This window comes from Meriones unguiculatus, chromosome 11 (assembly GCF_030254825.1).
Source record: "Meriones unguiculatus strain TT.TT164.6M chromosome 11, Bangor_MerUng_6.1, whole genome shotgun sequence".
Taxonomy (NCBI): Eukaryota; Metazoa; Chordata; class Mammalia; order Rodentia; family Muridae; genus Meriones; species Meriones unguiculatus.
This window is the reverse complement of record NC_083359.1, coordinates 36,582,887-36,606,769: the sequence shown is the minus strand read 5'-3', so window position 1 is coordinate 36,606,769 and position 23,883 is coordinate 36,582,887. Positions and strand designations below refer to the sequence as shown.

General features: G+C 49.9%; 1 long non-coding RNA gene across 4 annotated transcripts; it reads right to left on the bottom strand.

The window, feature by feature from the left end:
* Window positions 1-2,375: 2,375 nt before the first annotated feature.
* LOC132646323 (uncharacterized) lies at window positions 2,376-23,855 on the bottom strand. Of its 4 annotated transcripts, XR_009584487.1 has the most exons (6): window positions 23,663-23,855; window positions 21,937-22,117; window positions 19,331-20,142; window positions 6,982-7,278; window positions 6,232-6,364; window positions 2,376-4,970 (listed from the first exon to the last, which is right to left on the bottom strand). It is a non-coding gene; the product is annotated as an uncharacterized LOC132646323 (long non-coding RNA). The 4 variants fall into 4 exon arrangements; XR_009584484.1 differs by lacking the exon at window positions 21,937-22,117; XR_009584485.1 differs by lacking the exons at window positions 6,982-7,278; window positions 21,937-22,117.
* Window positions 23,856-23,883: the final 28 nt, after the last annotated feature.

The window sequence follows — 23,883 nt, the reverse complement described above, 5'->3', positions numbered from 1 at the left end:
GCTCGCTGGTGCCTGCTGGGTGAGCAGGGCCTCCTAGCAGGAGTGTTACACTGACTGGGCCTTGCCACCCCGCTACCTTGCATACCAAGCCCTTGTTCATCCCTACAACCACAACAAGGCCACCTCACAAGGAGGTGAGGTGCAGTCTCCTTTGGGGACATGAGCTGCTCATGATGACCATGACTCTCTCCTAGGGAAGGGATTCAGAGATGCTGCCCAATGTCAGTGGTTAGGGCAACAGTACCACCGGGGTTGGACTCCTTGGGGACCCCCATACAAATTCATAGACTACACACCTAGTCACCTGTATGGGCCATCTTTCTCTATAAGTACACATAAGTGTGTGCACACACGTACAGACATACAAACTGCACACACATATATATATACCCACATACACGTATGCCTGCACACATGTGCACACTCACTGCCTGTGAACACTGTGCCTTCGGTGAGCGGGGGTCCCAGGTGGGATCTGACTGCTGGTTTCCATCATGTTGTGATCCTGCTTGGGAGGAGCAGGGCTCTTCAGAGACCGGGAAGACTGTAAACGGCTGTGCTTCAAAGAAATTATTTTCAGCAAGCCCATTTCACATGCATTTACTTTCCAGCCTTCAGTTGGGATCAAGCTGTTTTGCATATGTCACATGCGTTTTCAGCCTGGGAAGGCCAGTTCTGGAGCCACAGCCTGCCACATATGTGTGCCAGGGGGCAGAGCGAGGGCTGGGAGCCACCGAATGGCTTTTCCATGTGGCTCACTGTAGTGTCAGGAAGGCATCCTATGCTTTCTCAGCTGCTGGAGGTGGCGCCTGTTGCTGGGTTGGGAGTTAACAGAGAGAAGTCTGGCTCAACCTGCCAGTAGCAGGGTAGGAAGATTCCTCCCAGCAGGCAAGAGCTAGACCCGAAGAGAAAGAAGACTGAGGGGAAAGGAGGGGAGGGGAGAGAGTAGGAGGGGAGGGGAAGTTAGATGTTGACACATGCTCAGAAGAGGCCAAGGAATTCTGTTTACTCCTTGGTGATATTTCTGCCTTTTGTTGTGGCAAAGACCTGCCTTTTACTGTGTGGTTGAACTGTCTTCAAAGACTGGAAAAGCCAGGGCCATTCCAACAAAAACCTTTGCTGAGCTGCAGTGGACAGAACCCCAAATTCAAATCAGGTCTGAACCCTTGGCAGTGCAACTAGGGCTGGGCGGTGTGAGCGAGTGTGTGGAGGATGTGACGGGACACTCAGGGTGGAGAGTCCAGCTGAGGAAGGGTCCCTGGGACACATGCTTCCATCGAACCTGCTCCGATTCCAGCTCTACTACAAATTCCCCATGGGAACTTAGACCTGACACTTGGGATCTTTGAGCCTCTGTTTTTCTCACCTGTAGAATGGGTGTGTGTCTGTGTGCAAGTGATCATTGATAAAGCTTGGGTCCAGATTGGAGCCATATTGAAGAGCTCAGCACATGAGAAATCCAGCAGACTTTGCCTCCCCGTTCTTGCTGATGTGGAGACCATCCATGCTTTAGGACCTGCCCCATCTTTTCTCCAAATAGAGGTGTCTCATGCTGTCAGGAAAGGAGACATTTGTTGCCTTTTGCTTCTTCATCTCCCAAGACAAGAAAGGAATGTTTGGGGGTACCTCTGGGACAGAAGGCTAGTTGTGGCTTCAGCTGCCTGGATCATCGCCAGGCTCCTGCGGGGCCCACCCTGGTGATAGACAAGAATAGAATACAGGACATCTGAAAGCAAGGAGACCCAAGAGCAAGGCTTTTCTCTCTGTGCCGTGCATGTCCTTGTCATCTGCTAACAGTGGTCACCCCTGTTCCGGCTGTGGGAAGCTCAAGCTGGGAAAGACCTCTATGTCATTGCATGCTCATGAGAATACCTGGGCTGAGGATGTCGCTTGTCTAAATGCTGAGGTAGAGGGGAAGCTACTACCCCACACAGAATGTCAACACAGAGCTTAGAGACACTCAGGACATTCCCTGAACCGCGCAGCGTCCAAACCTCTTCCTGCTTTGACTTGTTGCTACACCCCTACTTTTTTCATTGACTGAGGTCTCTCGGACTGGATCAAATTATACCAACTTCTGAGAGCTGTGGTTGCCAACAGACGTGAAAGAGGTCTGCAACCCTCTTGCACAGTCACGGTGGGTAGTGTAGGGGGACGGGGTGTGAGTGAGCACAGTATTTGTGGGGAGAGACCCGTGTTATTCCAATATCTTAGTTTTGTTTCCTGTCGCTGTGGTAAATGACCCCAAGAAAAGCAACTTAAGGGAGAAAGCATGCATTTAGTTCACAGTTCCGGGTCACAGCCCACCATAGCAGGAAGGCAACGGGCAGGAGCTTGAGGGAGCTGGTCACATGACGTCCACAGTAAAGGAGCAGAGCTTGGTAACATTCGATTTCTTGTGCTTAGCTTGTTTATTTCATGTTTTTCTATCCAGGATCTCAGCCCAGGAAATAGAGTCCTGTCCACAGACAAGATGAGTCCCCTCACATCAAAGAATACAATCAGGATACTCTCCCACAGGAATCTCAAAGGCCTCAACCACGGCTCTAGATTCTGTCAAGTTAATGATTAACACCAACCATTACATTCAACCAGCCTACCATTTTGAAAAGGACAAAGACACTCACAGCAAGCACCTCAATGTGAGTGACAGAGTCTGAACTGCAAGGATGTAGAGAAGCCAGTAAGAGGAAAGGGACCTGGGTCCCAGGGATGGACGACACAGTCTCTCTTTGCTTGCCTTTGGCAGTGGGCTGGAAAGGTGAAACAGGGCCTTTTTGGGGCACAGACAGACTCTCATCTTGGTACACTTCTTCCATCTTCTTAGACTTGGGAAATTTTCTTTTCAAAATTATCTATCCGTCTATCTGTCTGTCTGTCTGTCTGTCTATCTATCTATATATTCCATGTGGTAAGCTTGTGCATGCCACACCACTCACGTGGAGGTCAGAGAACAATTCTTTTAGAGTCAGTTCTCTCCTTTGACCATGCAGGTTCTGGGGATCGAACTCAGGTCCTCAGGCTTAACGGCAAGCCCCTTTATCCCCTGAGCCATCTCTCTGGTGCCCTTAGCACTTCAGAGTCAGCAGATGGAATGCATGCCAATGACTGCTTCACATGCCGCCATTTGGAAGGGTGGACGGACCAGTCAGCCCAGGGCCTGATTCAACACTCGAACTGACTACGGAATCAGCACATGTCTATGGGCACTTGAAGGTCAGACCCTGGGAACTTACCTGAAAAGTTGCAGGTGTGCCTAAATAGCCCCCAAACTGGGGAGGCAAAGAGGGGGCACACGACTTCTTATGTAACAGACTTGGAGCATTGCCCTTTGAGCTTTCTAGAGGGCCAGTTCAGAAGGGGAGCTAGACTACATTTTTTTCATTGTCTTGAAGTTCATGAGACAAACAGTATTCTCTTCTGGTCCCAAATTCCTGTGGTACTGATGGGGATAGAGAAAGCAGAGAAGTTAAGGCACATAGTGCAAGTCACAGCTTATGGACTGGTATTGAGTTCTAAGCCTGCCTCCTCCCAATAACGAGGCCTCTCTGCTTTTCATGGCTGCAGGACAGCATGCTGGGGTGCATGCCCAGTCTGTATGTGCCTATGTGGGAATGGCCTTCCAACTCTGTCTCCAGTGGGTGAATTCAATTTTGCAACCAAATGGGCCTGAACCGATGACCAGGCCTGTTGCAGCAGCCACCATGAGAGAAAATGGTCTGAATAATTTCTGATAGAGCAAACAGAAGATGGTGTGATAACAAGGAGCACTTCCCACAGTCTCTGGCTGCAGGAAAGTGACATTGGATCAAAAGTATCAGTATCACATGCTACAACTTCCTAGCTCCCAGGGTTTGCTCGGTGGCCTGTTTAATCCCCTGAGGTACACCCGTGATCCTCGAGGCCTCTTCCTAGGAACTGACCCCCTTGATTTTGTGAGGCTGACATACTACTGACACAGGCTTCACAAAGGAACCAGACTCATTAAGTGGTAGAGACAGCTGGTCTACCTCAGATGTGGTTGGTGAAGCTGCCTAGGAGTGGAGTTGTACCTGCCATAGCTGGGTTCCTGTGAGGCTGTTATCAGTTGTGGATTCAGCTCCTGTGAGGATTTGTTTTGTGTTTCACCTTGGCTGGGCCACAGGCCCTAAAACATGGCCAAACATAACTCTGGTGGACTTTGAGTGAAGCCAGGCACAGAAGTTTGTGCTCCAGAGGGTCCCACACCCGGATTCCTGACATCACTGGGCTGCAATTCTGAATACCTTGTGAGAAAACAAAACAAAACATTTTCACCGCACCGGGTTCTGCACATCTTACAGCCAGTTCTTTTCCTAGGGTCCAGCCACACGTCATATTCCTTGGGGATTCCGCCCCTCCGAGGTCCATCATGAACATGGGAAGTGACCCTTTCAGTCCTTGGGTTCAGACAAGCCAATTCTCCTCCCCTCTGAATGTAAGACTTTGGAAACAGTAGAGTGTTTCCTCCCTGAAGGCCGAGTGACACTAGTCTCCTGGGGCACAAGGTCCCCTCTTCTTCCCTGAAGTTGAGGGAGGAAAACAAACCCTCTTCCCCCTCCTGGTTGGCTCCGCTGCTCTGCAGAGCATTCTCACCACCAGAGAGCACAGCTGGCCTCGTGCTCATAGCTGTGTCCTCCAGTACAAGCAGCGACAGAGGGAATGTGCAGGAACAAGGTACTGCTCTGACTTCTTCTTTCCCTCAAGCAAAGCGCTCCAAGTATTTGCACAGGGCTTCCATGGATCGGTTGCCTCCATCACCCAGGCTCTAGGAGAAGGTGCTAGAGCCTTGTGTTTTATGTAAAGGGCTTGGACATCCACGGATGTTGGTATCTATAAGGGTCCTGTGATCTGTCTCTGGCGGTGCTGAGAGAGACGATCGCCTGCAGGGAGGTTCTGTAACTCACAGCGCAGTCTCCAAGCTTCCCATTCTCCTAAAAGTGTCTGTAGACCTGGCCAGATGGGGAGGAAACATAGGCGTGAGGGTAAAGTTACTGATGATGTCATTTTTGTTCCTCTAGATAAAAAGACTTGGCTGAGCTTAAACGTGACAAATGTACTGTTCACCTTTAGACACTCGGCGTACAAAGTTGTACACCCGTCATTGGCCCCCTCCACAGTTCCAGTCTCTCTTCCCCCCCTCCCTTCCCTCCCTTCCTCCTTGCCTCCCTCTCCTCTCTAACAGCCTCACCACATACCTTGAGCTAGCCTCCACCTCCATCCTTCTGCCTCAGCCTCCCCAGTGTGAGATAACTGATAGGTATCACCATGCCTGGTTCAAGAAGGCAGTCACAGCGGCCAGTGTGGAGAATCCCGAGCTGTGCTGGGGACCATGGGTGCCAACCAAAGCCCAAGCCACCCTTGAGCTAGGACAGCGACACCAGCCCCACTGGAGGCTTGCCTGCTCTGCAGGTGGGGAGGTGTGGGAGACAGCGAGCTGGTCGGAGGATGGTTTCCATTTCCTAGCTGTGGTCTGGCCACTCATGTTTTTGAAAATGAAAAATTAAATCTTGGCTTTGGCCCAAGAGCACAGAAAGCAGCATTTTATTCTTGAATCCCTGCCCAACCTCCCCTCTCCTCTCTGAGTAGGGGGTTCTGTACCGGGAGGAATACAGTAACATCAGCTGCCAAGGAGCGGATCAGATACCTTGCAGCCCTTGACCTGGAGTTATTGCTGAGCATAGCAAGCTGGGCGGCTCCACTGGCCTTGATGAATGGGGAAAGCCTTGCCATTTCAGAGTCTTCCAGAGAGCTGATCCAGACAGGAAGTCGCTGTGACCCTAGGAACCTTCCCAGAGGATGAGGGCTGGTTCTGAGGCCAGGGTTAGCACAGGGGAGACCCACGAGCAGTAGCTAGACTGCCCCCGTGGGGATTTCAAGGGAGGCTTCTCTGGCAGGATCCCTACTTTTGTCCTCTGCCTCTTCCTGGACAGGCAACCGGCAGCCGATGTGTCTGTCTGTCTTCTTACAGCTGGTCAGGATTGAATGCCTGTCACCTTCCGGCTGTGTTCCTGCCTCTTGTCTCGGCCCTACGACCCGGCCACTGAGCCAGACCCACGCCACACCTGTGCAAATGAACCTCCGGAGACTGCTGTAGCACTCTGACACCTTAAGGGGCCTGCCTGGGGCATGGATCCAGCCTGATCTTCTGCCATGGCAAACCACAGAGGGTTCCCCAACACACCACCATCTACCCCATCCGGGGTCCCTCACCATTTCTCACACCGGCCGGAACACCTGCTCTTCTCTGCCCACCGCACGCCAGGCTGGGAGGTCCTGGGGTCTGAAGACACCTACAGTGACAGTAGATAATGGCTCCGGCAGCCTGCAGCCTTCCTTCCCTGAGCTGTAGAGAAGACAATGCAGTCACCATCAAGAAAATGAGGTTACAAAGTCAAGGTCCTGGGATGATGTTTGACATGCAGTGAAGGGTTCAAGAGACACCAGCTATGGTTGCTACAACTATATCACCAAGACCGGGCTACAGGTGGCCTGGAAACTGTTTTAAGTCACCAGCAGGGAGCAATGCTTGCCGGGCCTTGGAAGCCTAGCGAACCATCCCATCAATTTAACGGAGTGTCCAAAGAGAATTTAATTTGTTGTACCTAGCTACTGGTTCCCCAGGGAAAATTCTCTCTGAAACTTTATTGGGTACACGGAGAAGTGGGTCCACCTGTTTATACCTTCCCCTCCCCACACTTCCACCCCAGGCAGCTAAGTGCCGTAATGGAAATCTGAGGTTTATGTTCTCATTAAACACAATGAGCCACCTGGTCCCATGTTTGTCCAACCTCGTTTCATTCAGTTATCAGGCTCCAGGCCTTAACACTAAAAACAATAATAAAAAAAAAATGTAGAAAGCTTTTGCGATGTTTGTTTGTCTTCCCCGTAGAAGTTTCCCTTTGATTCCAAACCATGTGATCCAAGCAAAAAAACGTGCTTCACATGTCCAGAGTCATTTACCAATTCGTTCATGTAGGGCTGGAAAGGCAGCTTTGAGATGGCATGGTCTCACACACAGCGTCGGAGCATTGTTGTTTGCACGTGGACACCAAATAGTGCTTGTTAAGTGGTTACACAGAACTGGCTTCTTTCAGTCCTTGGAGGTGGCTGCCATTTCCTCCTCCACATCTTCCGGTTTCGATGAGGATTCCTTGATGTTTCGACTCATGTTCATGAACCAAGCCTCTCGTTTGTCTTTCCACACTCGCCCACATCCCCACTGTACAAAACAACAGTGGTCCAGGAAAGTGGGTGGCCCTAGGGAGAAGAAGTGGGGCTCAGGAAGGTCCTGGAGGGAGGGTATTCACACTGTGCTCAGCTTGTTATTAAATCTTGTTATTAAATCATGTCCAGACTGTGTGTGTGTGTGTGTGTGTGTGTGTGAGAGAGAGAGAGAGAGAGAGAGAGAGAGAGAGAGAGAGAGAGATTGAGAGATCCCACTCAGATTTCTGACCTGAGAGTCAAATGGTCTTGGATTATTTTTTGAAGAATTTGAGGAGCAAAATTTTTTTTTAAAAATTGGCTAGATTTTTTTAAATTATTTGTTCAAAAGTAAAAAATGAAGGGATCCAAGGTCAAGGGTAGATTTTTGTCCTTCTGTCTATATTTAGCCTGGACTCTTTCCTCTCCCACATCCAATCCTCTACCAAGTGCCACAGAGTTTTATCTCATGAGTGCTTTGTTCTCCACCCATCACCAGCACTGTTTCTCCAACTCTTTCAAAACAGGAGGGACCTTGCCACCTCTGCCTTGGGGTGGGAGGGCCAATCTGGTCCTAGCACTTACTCTATGCAGTCTGTTTATCTATTGCCGGAACAGTTCTTGGGCCTCACCCACTGTGAAAGCAGTAGGACATGTCCTCACCATGTCACTGATGGAGAAGATGGGGGAGCACAGAGAAGAAGAAGAAAAAGTAGAAGAGGTTGAGGAAGAAGAGGAAGAGAAAGAAGAGAAAAGGAGGAAGAAGAAAAAGAGGAAAAAGAAGAAGAGGAAGAAGAAGGAGGAGGAGGAGGAGAAGAAGAAGAAGAGGAGGAGGAGGAGGAGGAAGAGGAGGAAGAGGAGGAGGAGGAGGAGGGGGAGGAGGAAGAGGAGGAGGAGGAGGAGGAGGAAGAAGAAGAAGAAGAAGAAGAAGAAGAAGAAGAAGAAGAAGAAGAAGAAGAAGAAGAAGAAGAGGAAAAGAAAAAGAAGAAACGTTGTCCCCCAAGGGAGCAAAGCACAAGCTCAGCCCACAGCCCTTGTCCTCAGCTCTGCTTTCTACGTCTGTGTAAAAATTCCTGCTCTGAGATCCCCAGAATGCTTGTGGCCCTACCTATTCCTGTGTAGCAGAGTGTCACACCCTTCTCTCTCATTTTTGGTCTCCAGCTATGCCAAACTAATAGTTCACACTTCCATGCTTGGGCACAGACTGTTGTGGGGTGCCGGAGGACATATCCTGCCCTTCAGAGCTCCAGTGATGCCTTCTTGTGTTGTCATCTTGCAGGCCCAGTATCCTGGGCGGTCTTCACCTATGGGATGCCCAGACAGCCTCTCTCGACTCAGCACAGAGTGCTTTATCACAGGCCGCAGTCTGGCCCTCCTTCAATGTCAGGAGGTAGTAGATGCCCTAGCCCTAGTCAATAAGGACTCCTATCTCTGCAGAATCCCCATGTTTCACTGAGGGAGAGGCCTGTGGCCCAAACAAATACAAGAATGCTCAAATATTGGAATTTGAGGAAAAAAGTAAGTAGGACTTCCCCTTTCAGAAGCTGTTAACTGTGTGTCCATGTAGCATGTCTCCTGAGTGTCTTCTGGGTAGGTGGGCAGCCTGCCTTCAGGCAGTGAGGCCTTTTAAAAAGTACAGCCTGTGTGGCTGATGGCACTGCTTGACCCTGGCAGAGATCCCTGTGGACATTAAGTTGCCGGATCAAGCCATGCCTGAAGCAGATTCTCTGAGCTTTCCATCTCTTCCGCATCCCCACTTAAGCCAGTCCCTGTGTCTGCCTTCCAAGCTGTGTGTCTCTAAAGGCAAGCTGCTCGCTCTGAGCTCCTGCTCTCTTATCTCCAAAATGTATCGTGAAGGCATAGGGTCACACCGTGTTGGCTCTTAGGCCTGTGTCACAAACAGTAAGTATCTTGAAAACTCCCGATGCAGGCTGGGGGCTCGCTCCTTTCTGCTGCCCTGCCCAGAGCAATCAGGCTTACTGCAACTTCCCTGGGTGACTGCACCCAGGGCTGCCATAGTCGGGCGCCCTGCCTTTAAACTCTGCCTCTCCATGTTCTCACGTTGCAGCTCACTCCAATGCCCAGCACCTCAGTTACCTCATCCTCAAGACGGAGACAATGATGGCTGCTGCCTCACCTGCGGGTTTGTAGGGTTGACTTGCCTTTCATGCAAGCACCATACTTCACACTGACACCTGGCAAAGGCCCAGAAAATGTCAACTTTAGTAATTTCTGGAGTAATTTAGTGAGCCTCTTTGCACTGAGAGAAACTACCATCTCAGAAGAAACGGAAGGAAGTATGCCTGCTCTCATACACAAAGCCCCAGGTGAGGACCTGGAGAATGTCAGTAAAGAACCTCAAGATGGTGTGGAGTGGGAGGGAGCTCCTGACCAGCTTCCCATTGCCACGGAACACAGGAACTCTTCCTCCATGGTCTGCCCAGCACATCCATTGCCTGAGCCTGCCTCTCAGGGCTGGTGGAGACTGACACTCGTGGTCTCACTGTCCTGGCTAAAGGGTTGGTACATGACCAAGGCTCAGCAGTGACTGGTCCAGGACTGGGCACTGGATTCAGTCTAGGCATTTGCTGAGGTTTTTCTCACTGGTGATGGGGAAGAGACCTCTTTGTTCTCTCGTGCCCTGGCGGTGGGCCTGCAGGGCTGTTGGGTTGCATGGCCATGGGGTTTCATGGCTGTGGAGCTGCATGGCTGTGGAGTTGCATGGATGTGGGCCTGGAGCCCAGGCCATGCTTTCTCCTGTATGCAGGTTAATTGAGGGGCAAAGTCAAGACAGTGGAGAAGAGAAAGGGGTACAGAGGAAGGAAACCAGGGTATGACCATTATGGAGGCGGGGAAGGAGAAGGAGGAGTGATGGAGAGAGACTGGTCTCCCTGGTCCTCTGGTCCTCCCTGGTTTAGTCGCTGGAGCTACTGCTGTGTTTCAGTGACGGCTATGGCTCTATATATTTGAGATCAGATGCACTACTCTGGACTGTGGCAATGAATACTTGATGGGGTGAAGGTTCCCATCAGTGTTGGGAATGTCTTTGGTAAATAAATATGGTGTAGTCTTGGGATGTTTCTGCAGAGAAAGAGGAGAGTCCCCTCACAAGCTGGAAATGCTCTGTCTCCCCTGTCTTGCCCTAGCAAAGCTAAGAGCATGAACTGAAGCCTCCCCAGGAAGTCCCCAAGAAGCCAAATTGTGGCTGTGACAACACTGTGGCCCCTGCAGAAGAGAACGAAGCCTTGGTTTCTTCACAGCCAAGGTCGGGCAGCTCCAGATCCCCGGTTCTTCTCACTGCTGCCACACCTCCTCACTTGGAGCCTGATGACTCCCTGTGCTTTGTCCTATCTATCTCTAACATTGTGGACAAAGGCCTGATCTCCTAGAAAGAACACATCAGGGGCAACGATCTGTCCCAGTGAGCAGGAAGTGCATGGTCCCAGCATCCTAAGGACACAGTCTCCCTGGACAACCATTTGGTTCCATCTGGATGTCTCCAGGAACAACAGCAACAACAAAAAGCTTCAAGGGGCTGGGGGTGGAGCCCTGAAATCCAGGGCTGGCCTCTCACTGGCTTACGATGGGATCTTGTTCCATCCCATGAGCCTCCGTTTCCCAATCTGTAAAATGACAGGAGCTGAAGCCTGGACCAACTTACGTTCAAAGGGCTCTTTTAGCCAACACGAACCAAGTGGCTATCTTTACTTAAGTGCTTCAGGTTTGCAGAGTCACAGCTGGTCCCCTGACCCAGCAGTCCTTTGCTCCTAGTGTTTGGCACCCATAGCATGAGGCAGTCACACACACCTGGCATTCTCCCAACCCATCTTCAGTTCCCAGGGATATCTGTGGTTTAACCCTTTGCCCTTGTCTTTTCCACGATTATTAGGATGCAAATGCGACCGGCTGACATTGTCTTAGGACTGTCAGAAAATAGACTCTGCCGCATAATTTTAACCCAAGCCACTTGAAATATCAGTGCTTTGTGGTGAGCCAGTAATTACCTTGCTGGCTTCTCCCAACTGATTCTGCCCCAAGAGCTTGTCTAGACAGTGGCTCAAAGCCATGGCTGCAATGGGCCCAGGAAGAAACGGCGGCGTTTCCTATCCAGGTGAGGAGATGTGCAGGTGGCCTGTCCTCAGCAGGTGCCCAGGCCCCCGTCCCAAGACATTGTTCTCAAACGCTGATGAGGCTGGTCAGAGGGATCCGGGTGCCTGAACTTCTGAGAGAGTGAAAGGAGAGGCCAAGTTCCCTGACACAATCTGAGAGTGGAGAGGGGACACAGAGCGGGGAGCTGGAGAGGGAATGAAAGTCTCTGCTGTCTTGTCTCCTGTGACAGACTCCAGTTTTATCGGTACCTCCGTGGTGTGTGTGTCCAGGGAGCAGACACACGAGCCCACACACAATAACCTCACAATGCAGGAGCCAAACTAAAAGGCAAATACTGAGACCTAAAGCCTCTGCAAACATCTCAGAAAACACCGTGACCTCTGGTCAAGCTACCCGAGGGAGGCCTGAAGCATCAAGGACTGCTAACATCTAGGTTCCGTCCCATTTTTGCAGATGAGGAGCCAAGGCTGCCCCAAATCGAACACAAGAGACCTCCCCATGGCACTGCACACACACACACACACACACACACACACACACACACACACACACGCACACTTACATATCAAATTAACAAATCCATCGAGGAGTTGCTTTTCGCCCTTAGCTGTCAGTTTGTATTTTGAAATAACGTTGGGCTTCACTGCACCCGCACCCTCTAGTCAACTGCTTTCCATAAATGAGACCATCTTACCTAGCAAGGTGTGGCAAACGGAACCACTCAGAGCATGTGGACTTCATTTCTGGAAGCATCCCAGGATGCCGCATTGCACTGAGCTGTCACGTCCTCCAATCTGTGACGTTTGCCCAGTCTTCCCCTACTTTTCAAGACATGACTACCACAACACACTGGCAGTTTACACCTTCGCCTAGCCATTTTCTGACCCATCAGCTCCCCCACACGGTGGGCAATCCTTTGGAGGTGCTAATGGCTCTGAAAGGGATCAGGTGAGGTCTTAGTCCTATGGTAAAAGAGACTGACAAGATTCTGACCAAGGCTTGGGGAAGAGGTGGGGGTAGATGACTCCTGAGCCTGTGACTACAAATGGGGACAGAACTTGGGTCAGGACACAGAGTATTTTGGTCAAGCTTTGCACTGAGAGCAAAGGACAGTCATTCCTGGAGGAGCCCTTGAGGTCATCCAGGAGTCTTCATAAATGCCACCATGCGTCATGGACACTGCAGCAGTATATGTCAGCAATGCCCCGAGGGCACCACAAGCACTACATGCTCCGCTGTGTTCCCTAAAACGAGCCACTGCATCTTAGTCTCCAGTACCCGTGAAAAGGACCTTTCCTGCAAACAAGGTCCTTGGGGAAGAGATCAAGCTAAGACAAATCCATACTAGATTAAAGTTTGTTCTTGCAAGATGAGGGAAATCTGCCAAGGGTCATTCCATAGAGGAATGACCACAGAGGCAGAGATGGCAGTTGTACCTTCAAGCCAAGGCATGCCAAGAATTGCTGACAGCCACCAGAAGCTGGAAGAAGTCAGTCCTAGAGCCTGCAGGGAGAGCCAGGCCTGGCAGAGGCCTTGACTAGTGTCGATGCTCTGTGGCCTCCACTCTTCCAGGCTGTCTAGTTTGAAACTTTTTGCTGCACTGGCCTCAGGAAATTAATGCTTCGATATGTGCAGCAGCTTCTGGGAGCCCCCACCTCCCGACATCTGCTTAGAATCCCGTCATTGAGCAAGAGCCAGGGTCACTTCTGAACCTAGCAGTAATGGATGGATTCTGGCTGTCTCGGTCGTCCTCTGGTTCCCCTTGCTCTCTCAAAGGAAGCAAACTGCCATCCCGTGGCCTGGCCCATGGAAAGGCCCTCTGAGTTGAGGAGCAGTAGGTGGTCCTGGCCAGCAGCCTGATCAGCTGAAGCCCTGCAGGCGATCCTTACAGGGAACTGAATTCTGACAGGATGCCTGTGCCAGAGCTTGGAAAATGATGCTTCCCCAGCTGGTCCCCGTAATGACCGCAATATGACTGACACCTTGACTGTTGCATTGTGAAGACCTTGAGTCCAAAAATCCCAATGAGCTCTGACAGACACCTGAAGGCAGAACACTGGGAGGTAATCAAAGATGCTCAGAGCCAAAGAGGTTTTTTTTAGGTCTTTTGTTCTTCAGAAATAAATAGCATGCCATGTGGCAGCTGGTAATCACCTTGGATGGAGACATTGATGTGGCCTTCACACATCTGTAGGTTTTTATTTCTGAGAGAGGCTAGAAATGTCACTTAAAATTCTTTTTTTGCATTTACATAATTTGTGTGTTGGACAGGATACATGTGCCATGGTCTGTATATGGAGTCAGTTCTCTCCTTTGCCTGGTGGGTTCCTGGAATCAGGCTCAGTTTGTCATGGTTTGACTTGATCTACTGAGTCATCTCACTGACCATAGATTTGTTTCTAACCCAAAGCATCCTGCTTGCAGCAGCATTTCTCTGACAATTTTGCTGCCTATGGGACATTTGATAGGATCTAGAGTCATCTTTGAATACTGTGACTGGAGGTTGCTACTGGAATCTAGAAGCCAGAGTCCAGGCATGCTGCTAAATGACATGCAGGAAAGTACCATCTGGCCCAAGATGACAGTAGGTTGTGGAGGATAGCCCTGGACTCCCAATAAAGAAACACATGCTCCAAATGTCCCAGCCTTCCAGCCTTCTGTTTAGAAGCCTTGAATTAAAACAACAACAAAAACAAAACAAACAAACAAACAAAAAACCCAAAATAAAACAACAACAACAACAAAAAAAAACCACTTGAACCAAACTACAAGCCTTCTTAGGGGACCTGGTGGAACCTCTAGGCCCCAGTCTCACTGAGGTGGCTTTCTAGGTCACTGTGGGTCAGGGCTGGCTTCCTACAGAATCAGGGCAGAACTTCACCATTCGCCTTTCCTTCTCCTTTTCCCCATCCTCTGCCCCATCTCTCTCCTGCCTCTGAGTGATTTTGAGAGCTTCCAAATCCCTTGCAGGTCCAGAATATAATTTTTTTCAGTTATAACTCAACAGTAAATAATATTGAAACCACAATTGCTCGTCTTCTCTAAAATTTCTTTGCTCTCCTGAGTTCTGACCTCACTTTCAAGTTCTGCAGGTTGACCCTTGGATAGAGGGATGGATATGCCCGCCATGGTACAGTTAGAAAGCAGAAGCAAGGCCAGGGATTCCTAACAGAAGGCTCTTGGTACAGGGAACTGGTTAAATGGGTGCTCAAAGGACAGAAGGGCAGGAAAGGGACAGGACGGTGATACAGACAAGTGATTACAGGAAATACCCAGGGTCTAGGATGGGAAAGGGAAGGAAGAAGAAGTTATTGGATTCCGAAAGCTAGGGGGACTACAGTCATCTTGAGAGCTGAGATTAGGGGAGGTATCCTAGTCCTCAGGAAAGGAGGGGAAGTTATATACCCAGAACAAGGTCAGCCTAGTAAGAACAAAGAAACCTGACATTTATTTGTGGCCAAGTAAGGTAAAAATTGAGAGCATATGCATAGAAGCAGTCTTGAAGCCATACTCTAGGCTTATAAAATGGCAGCCATATTTGTAGCTGGAAACCCAAGGGCAACTGTGATGATGTCCTTCAGTGCCGGTGATGATGGGTGCCGGCAGAAGCTGACCTGCTCTGTAAGGAGGGCGGGTGGGGCAATAGGAGAGGTCCATGCAGTTTAGGGAAGGGTCCACTGTGCAGGAGGTCAGCAGCCTTTCAAGGTCAACTGAAGCCAGAAGTGATAATGGATGGCCAAGCTTACAGGTCCAGTCCTAAGGTGTCTGAGATCTGAGAGACAGCCTCCTGGTGCCAGTCAGTAAAGTCCCATCTTGAGCTTTTCCCATCTTTTAAGATGGTGGCTTCCCTCTCCTCCTAGCTTCTGATCTGCCACTGGTGCCTCTCACCGGCAGATCCTAAGGGACCACCCAGGGGAGCAGCTTGAGACTGGTGCTTACCGTATCCAGACCCATTTCACTGAGCAGTCTAGGGGCCAACAGTGAGAAGCTGGACTGCCCTTTCTTGAGTCACCTCCCTATTCCTCTGTACCCCATCTCCACTGGGGTGGGGCTTACACAGGGATAGCTGGAGGGTCCCAAAGGCCAGTGGCCCTGCATGTACATCCTTCACAGCCTTTCCAGGGTGCTTTGACTGCAGCTGGGCACAAACTGTTGGAGTTCTCTGCACTCTGTTGAACCCTCATCGAAATCCCCACTGTCCTTTGTGGCTTACTCAGAGACCTGCCTCTGAGGAGCCCTGTCTTAACAGACAGCCCCTTGGCTGGCCATCTCAGTGCTTCCCCAGCTCCTGAGACTTCCTAGTACATATCTTCGAGGGACATCCTGCTGCTCCTCTGTCCCATCATGCCTTGCTTTAAATGAGCTCATTTCCAGAAGGCTCTGGCTCAGCCATGCTCCATGCCCCTCACTCTGTCAAACCCCGGGAGGTTAGGTCTTTCCCTGAGCATCCTCTCCTTCATTAGTCCTCACAGGAAGACCAATCAGGCTCTGGCCTTCACCTCACCCCAGAGGGAAGCCAGGTGGCATGTTTGCGCAACTCCACGCCTATCAGTTAACTGTCCCTAAAGATTGTTTCTACCACACTAACAGCACCGAGGAGAAAACAACAGCAGGGGACCTAAACAGACATGAATAGTAGAGACAGAATTGTCCCACACAACCACCTTCCTTGTTGGCTCACCGGCTGGGCCAGCAACTCTGTGAGTCTCTGGCCTTCTCTCGTGTTGGCACATGGTCCCGGGTGAAGAAGAGCCCTCACCCGTTTGCTCTGTGACTTCAGCTTTCCCAAATGGGCTCTAGGAAACTTTGGCTGACATTTTGTTGAGTAGAAGCAGATCATGGCTCTGATCCTAGCTTGATCCTTGACAAGTGGGGATGAAAAGACCACAAAGCCTGTCCAGAGCAATCATGAGGGACTTGGAACCAGAGGAACCTGCAGTAGTGTTTTCTGCCTGCTTTGTGCTGCTTTTATCATTTTTTTTACTGGTGGTTGGTTTGTTTCTGCCGTGCTCAGGAGGAACCCAGGCCTTCCCCTTGTTAGGGGGCTGTTTTACCACCGAGCTCCAACCCCTAGCCTAAGTACACTATTTTCTAAGGAAGCATCCAGAGAGGCTTGGGTGGGGAGCCAGAAGCTTCCGCCACAGGCATTTCAGCTACTTATGACCTTCTCTGTTGCAGACAGCGCTGCCCTGAGCGTCCTTTCACCTTGTCAGAGGAATTAGCTGTGCCCTGAGGTAGCTGTCAGAGTCCTGCTTCTGTACACCACCTGAGGCCCACATCACCAGCACGCCTGACACTTCCTGGCCGTGGGCCAGACTCCTATCAGCTGATACAGACAATCTGATCACTTCCACATTGTTCCTTTCTACTTTGATTTTAGCAAATCCTTTGGATTTTTTTTTTTTTTTGAGCTCTAGTCTAGTCAAAACACTCCAGCCAACCCCAACCTCACTCAGAACACACAAGACCCAAAGTCAACAATTTAGAACAAAACCTAATTCAACCAACAGGACTTTTTTTTTTTTTTATCAGCCACTTCTCTGGAAATCCTGCAGCATGCACTTGTGATTAGTGACTAGATCAAGACGCGCCACTGTCACTCACCAGGGGCTCCATCAGGCACAAACATTAGCTGGCCACAAATGCAATCTGTTTGTCCAGTTGGACAGCTGCTATTTGAACACTGTAACAGTTAGGGCAGGCGTTGCTAGCTGCTGTGATAGCTAACCTTCAGAGGACACTAGCTGAACCTAACAAATGTTCCCGTTTAAAGAGGACCCAGGCAAAACAGCCCATTAGTGCTTCAACTCCTTCCACTGTGTTCCCTCTCCTTTACATCCCCATTACTCTCCATCAGCCAGAGTGTGGGAAGGGCAGTCTGGATGCCCTTCACCCATCACCCTCCTCCCCGCCCCCAGCTTTAGTTTACTTTCTGATGTCAGAACTCACTGATGTGGACATAGCAGGACACGTATTTAGGAAGGACCTCCTCGTTCTCTCAAAGTACCTGTGCAGGTGCTTTTCATACAATACCTTGTAAATGACTATCAAAATCCCCATTGTATGGGAGACAAAAACTAAGGCTCAGAGAGGTGAAATTTCTTGTCTAATGTGACACAATAAGGAAGAGGATTGTCTTATTTTCTGTGACAACTTCCTGTTTAGGTGATCTGCCCATTCCGAGTCTGCTTTTGTACAGACGTTTTTATTTTTCTCCAGTTTCCCCAATCATAGAGCAGATCTTAAAAAAAAAAAAAACACCTGATTTTTTTTGTATTCCTACCAACAGAGCAAAGGTGTGCCCATTCCCTCCCACCTTTTTTTGACATAGGACAGTATTATTTTTCCATAACATTTTATTAATTCTTTGAGAATTTCATACAATTCATTTTGATCAGTCACTTATCCTCCCCCACTTACTCCCAGATCTACCCTTCCCTTTCTACCCATCCAACTTTGTGATACCTCTCCTCCTCTCCTCCGTCCTCTGCCCATCCTCCACCTTTTCTCAACCCGATGAGTCCAGTTTGTGTTATCCAGCTGCTCTGAGGGGTAGGACCTGCCCTTGAGTGTGTTCCGTCTACCAAGGGTCACACCATTAAAGAAAACTGACTCTCCCTCTCCTCAGCTAGTGGTGGGCTTTGTGTCACCTTCTTTCCTCCATGCTGGGCTTTTGTCTGGCCTGAGCTTACACAGATCTTGTCATAACCCCAGAGAGTTCATGTGTGCAACTGCCCGGTCGTGTCTAGGGAAGATGGCTTCCCTGAAGTCACCCACTGGTTCTGGCTCTTACAATCTTTCCTCCCCTTTTCCATGACACCCCTGAGTCTTGGAGTGACAGGTGAGATATAGGTATCCCAGGAAGGACTGAGCTCTATGCGGGCTCTTAGTCTCTGCATGTTGACCGGCCGAGGATTTCCACGTTAATCACCACTGACTGCAGGAAGAAGCTGCCGTGATGAGGCTAAGAGATGTGCCCGTCTATGGGTACAGCTACGCGTCACGAGGAGGAGGAGGAGCCACTTTAAAACTGTGGCCATGTAGCACAATATCAGTGGGTTCTCCCTTAGAGCTTACAGGTTGTCTGGCCACAGCTTCTTGACCCTGTCGACTGTGCCAGGTACAGGTTCCAGCTTATGGATTGTGCCTCATATACAACCAAAACAGTAATTGGTTGCTCCCATAACTCTTGTGCCAGTGGGCATGTCTTAATGGTATTATGTTTAAAGACAGTGTGTTTGTTATTCAGCGGCGTAAAAGTGCTGGCTCATTTAACTGGTTGCTAACGAGACTTCATTCTCCCCTTCCTGCCCACATCCGTTTGTTCATGTGCGAATCCTACACTTTAATTCCTTGTTGCTACACCTAAGGGCCTGGCTAACTTCTCAAGCGTCATGTGAACGTAGGCACACACACAGCAATGCGGCCGAGCTTCGCCAATACCGCTCCCCCCCCCCCCCCGCCCCCGCTTGCTGCTCATTTGCTGTCTGCAGTATGTGCTACATTTTTCTGCCATTGCCTCCATCCATCTCCTTCTCTGTGATCTTTTCTGACGCTTCTAAGTTTAACCAACCTATTCTCCCAAGAGGTCTGATAAATATTCAAGTCTTTTCCCCTCCATGGTTTGGCTTTTTTAAAAAAAAAAATCCCATTCTCGTGGGCATCTGGAATGCATTTTGGAGTAAGGCAGCAGAAGAGCCTGACTGCAGGTCTTGGAGCTTTTGAGGGGAGGGGCCTCGTTTGTACTTCCAAGTCATCTGGCCTGACCTGGGTTACTGCTCTTCTTAAGCCAGGGAGACCTGAGCACCTGGAAATCCCAGGAGCTGGGGTCCTTCCCCCACCCCAATAAAGAGTTGCTAGAGTAGTCAGCATACTATGTGTTCTAGAGTTCTCTGTGCTTGCCATAGGTTGGGCCAGCTACTAGATAGACATCCCCACGAGGAAGCAATTACCTCCCCCCCATTTGACAGACGAAGAAACTGAGACTTATGCAACTCACCCAAGGTCACACAGTTAGAGCAGTGGTGATTCCTTTTCTTCCTGAGCTGCATTACCTCTGGCTAGTCAGGACCTCAGCTTCTAGCTGCTAGTGCTGGCTGTCATGAACTTAAGTAGCATGGCTTTAAATCAATATCACCGCTTCTCTCTCAAGCATGTTCAAGAGTACCCTGAGTGAACTGGGGAAGGTTCATTTCCAAGAGAGTGGTCCACGTCCCATTGGTCCCAAACCCTCGCCACCGTGGTGAGCATGAATTCCTATGTGCTGGCTGGGCTTAGGGCTGGCTGACTATAAGCACAGGCCAGTCCAGAGAGCCAGTCTGTTGGTAGAGCTTGGGGCCACATCAAGAATACACATTTGCTTGTCCTTTTGTTTCGGGAAGCTTTCACTTCTTTGAACTTGGGCTCCTGAGTGAGGAGGCTTGTGCTAGAGGACTGATGGTAAGGCGGGAGGGAATGCAGCCGTCACCTTGCTGCAGTGGACTGTCAAAGCAGGGCAATGCTTTTGACCACTCTGCCCTCCCAGCATAGTTCTGACATAATGAGGGCAGGGGTCCTCAGGTCCCAAGCGAGCGCTCGCTTCAGCAGAGGAGACCAGTTAGGGTCCTCTAACCAAACTCAAGTCCTGACAGCGTCTGCCTGAAGAGGTAAAGTCAGCTCCACAGGGCGAGGGGCTCATTGCCCAGGGCGGCCTCATTTCCAGGCACTTTTCAGTGACAGGCTGTAGCTTGGGTTCAGCAATCTGCTCAAGCCACTGATCTCTTGGAGTGGTAAGTGGAGGAGAGGGATCCACGGGCCTGTGAGAAGGGGTTCCTGAGGGGAAAAGCATAAAGAGAAAAAGATGTACCAAGCTAAATGTGGGAGAGGAAACAGTGGTTGCTTGGCATCTCCCTGGACCAGCTTTCTGGAAACCCTCGCATGCCTGGCCTCTCAGATCACTGTGGTCAGGAGTCTACCTGACCTTCAGCAGCGTTCTCTTTCCCAGAGGCTGGGGAACAGAGGTTCTAGCTTTGGCGTTTTCAGCGACCAGCTCCATCCTGCAGTTAGTTACCTCAGACCTGGCAGTCCATGAGGATTAGCTGCCAGAGCAGATCCCAGGTCGGGGAGAGAAGCAAGAAGGACACAGTCTGTTCTAGAGCCCAGCGCGAACCCCAGCAGCTCCTTCCACAGGACAAAAGGGGCTCCGCTTTGAACAAGGATTTTAGGAGATTTTGTGACCTTCTAGGCCAGAAGCTTAACCTGCTCTATGAAGAGGCAGGCATAGGGAGTGACAAGGGAGTCAAGAAAAGCTGCCTTCTCGTTCAGTAATGGCCTTGCTACAGTTGTGCTTTTCTCTGTTAAATAAAAAACAACCAACATTGCAACTTTTGGGGAAACAGGTTTGAAGAGCCACACCAAGTCCTTCCTTGGTAATCAAGGATTCCGGATGCCACGTTCATTGGGTTGAAACTGACTGGATAAGGTCAGAAGTCCTCAGTGTCTGTCACCACGGGGTAGGGAAGAGGTCTGATGACCCAGAGACAAAGCAGTAAGTAGGGATGACCTGGGGACAACAATCCCCTGCAAACAATCCTCACAGCAAATGCAGGGGACTGTCTTAAGGTCTATCTGTTTATTTTACCATTGTTAAAAAGTATCCATGTAAAAAGTTTAAGAATCACAAAGAAAAAAAAAAAAGCGTTTGGAGCAGGGGTAATCACCCATAATTCTGTTAGCAAGTTACTTAGGGTATCTTTCTCTGTAGAATTTCTTTCTACGCTTAAAAAATAACTACATTTTAATTTTATTTTTTTAAAGATTTATTCATTTGTTATTTATACAGTATTCTGCCTGCACGTGTGCCTTCAGGCCAGAAGAGGGCACCAGATCTCATTATAGATGGTTGTGAGCCATCATGTGGTTGCTGGGAATTGAACTCAGGACCTTTGGAAGAACAGCCAGTGCTACTAACCTCTGAGCCATCTCTCCAGACCCTACATTTTTTATTTTTAATTAATTAATTTATTGTGTGTGCACACACACATGCGTGCGAGTGCACAAGCATCACAGCACACGTGCAGGGGTCAGAGGACAACTTGTAAGAGCTGATTCTTTTCTTCCACCATGTGGGTCCTGAGGTCTGGCAGCAAGCACCTTTAGCTGCTGAGCCATCCTGACAGCCCGGCTTTTGTTTTTAGGTAAACGTGGACCCTGACAATGTGAATCTCCTTCCTAATCCTTAAGGGACGGGGCCTATAACATACAGCAAGCTTACACATTTCTGAATCTAAAAATGGAATATGCGTGCTGGAGAAGGCCTAAAAATTACAGCAGAAGAATGAAAAAAAAATGGAGTAAAAATAAATTAAAACCCTACCATAAAGAGCTTTAACATGGTGATGTCCCTGGGGTTTTATCTTTACTTCTTTGAGTATGGAATATATGTTTACTTAATTTTATTCTTTACTGTCCTTCCTCGATTTTTAGATTCTAAGTATTTTCTCCTGTTACTGCTCATTCTTTCAATGCTACAGAACGCCCTTAGTATAGATATTACATAACATATTAAGCTATTTCCTTTATGGTGAACCTTTGATTTTCTGTTAAATCTGTTTTGAAAACCTTTACCCGCAGTCCTTTTATTCCTTTAGGGCTGAGTCCTTCAAGATCAGCTGGCTACTAAGCGGAAGAGAACACGGCTCCTCTGGAGAGTACTTATCTCTGCGGACACCTCAGGTTGTGCACACTGGGCCCTGGGCATCGTCATCATCATCATGCTTCATCGTGCCCTTGACAGCTGGCCTGCTCGCTTTACAAAAGACTAGTGTTACCAGAGCAGGGTGTTAGCCCTAGCCAACACCCCAAACCTCAAGTGTCTTCCTACGCATGGCTCTGCAATGCTTTCTCTTGATAAGAGTCCCTCCCCTCCCCCACTTCCTACCAAGACAATGGGTCCTTAAATTAGGAGGGTGGGGGAACTCCACCCCTAGGGATGATGTTCGTGCTAATTAATAAGAGATACGTGCAATTAACAACTATGGAGAGAGGGGACTATTAAGTCTTCCCCAGGGGTGAGCCCCTTGGGTTATCTAGCAAGGGGAGGTCAGGTCAGTTTATCTGTGTATGCGACTCAAAGGTTAAAGAAGAGGAGCTCATTAATTTGGAAGGGAAAGGCACAATATAGAAGGAGAGGGAAGGAAGAAATGATGTCAGTATATTTAATTACATATATATATATATTTTTTAAATCGTAGGATAATTTCAATCCCCCCAGTTGGGAAGCTGGTTTATAATTAGTCCCCTGAGCCTGCTTTCTCGGGTACAGCAGTGTCCAGCTTACAGAGTCAGGGGGACAGCTGACCAAGCAAAGAACAGCACATTGATTTCTAAGTCCCACTCTTAGCAGGTGCCAGAGCCCATCACATGGCCCTCTTTTGGCACTCTGCTTTAGCCTCAACCTGAAAGCCGTTGGACAGTCAGGAGAAATAGAATTCAGCGACGGGGTTTCTATCGGAGGAAGCCAGAACTCTGAAAGGCGAATTAACTTGCCTAAGCCATGATAGCTGGGAACTGACCAAGTGAGGCCCACACCCGTGGTCTAAAAGGAGGATAAAGGGAGGCCAAATGGGGCCTGCACATCTGGTTTACTTGGCCCACAAAGCCAAAAATAAGGGAAAAAAGTAAATAGGATAAAATCAAATAAAGCCAGCCTTCAAATTTCACATCAGCGCGGTATAGGGTTTCCAGCTCTCTGGAAACTGAGCTGGTGGGAGGGGCTTGGTGTGACCAAGCCCCTTGCAAAGCCGGGGCCTAGGATTCCCCCGGTCCACAGGCTGTGTGGATTCCAGACCTGCCTGCTCCTGGTACACTGACCCACCCGACTCCTGGGATCGAGGGTTTTTGTGGGCACCCACTCTCCTGCGACCCCGGGTCGGCTTGCACCCAGAGGCCCGGGGATAGCCCATTGCATGAGCCGCTGCTGAACGGCCAGTCCTGCGGCTGGGCCACTGCAGTCCAGGAATCTGGACTTGAGTTGTTCTCCGCCCAGCCACATGCATGCGGGGTGAGCTCACCCTGGCTCCCTGCCTCCTTCCCCCAATCTCTCCAATTAAAAACATATTACCTTCCCGCTCCGCCCGGAGCAGCCCTGGGCCGCAGCTTTATTTTATAAACACATTTAGACACGTTCAAAAAGGAATGATTCATGCTGGACCTGAGCGCTGCGAAACGCGAGGCCGGCTGAGCGCTTTCACAGGGGCAAGCATCTCGCGCTGGACCAGGCCTGGCCCTCCGGGGGTATCATCTCGCCTGCGCCAGGTCGGAGGATTACCTGGCCGCAGCTGGAAGGACTTACCCACGCGGCCACCTTTCGGCACCCCCCAGCGCAGCCCCAGCCACCGCAAGCTCTTGGAAGGGCAAGATGCAGCCTCCCCCTGCAGCCCAGGGGAGCATTCCTGGGGTGTCCCCTCACCCACCGCCGCCGCTAGCCCCTCCTCCTCTCCAGTTCCTCTGTAGGCTCAGGTTCTCACTCTCCTCCAACACTGAACTTCCCCTCCCTGCCCCCACCCCCGTTCC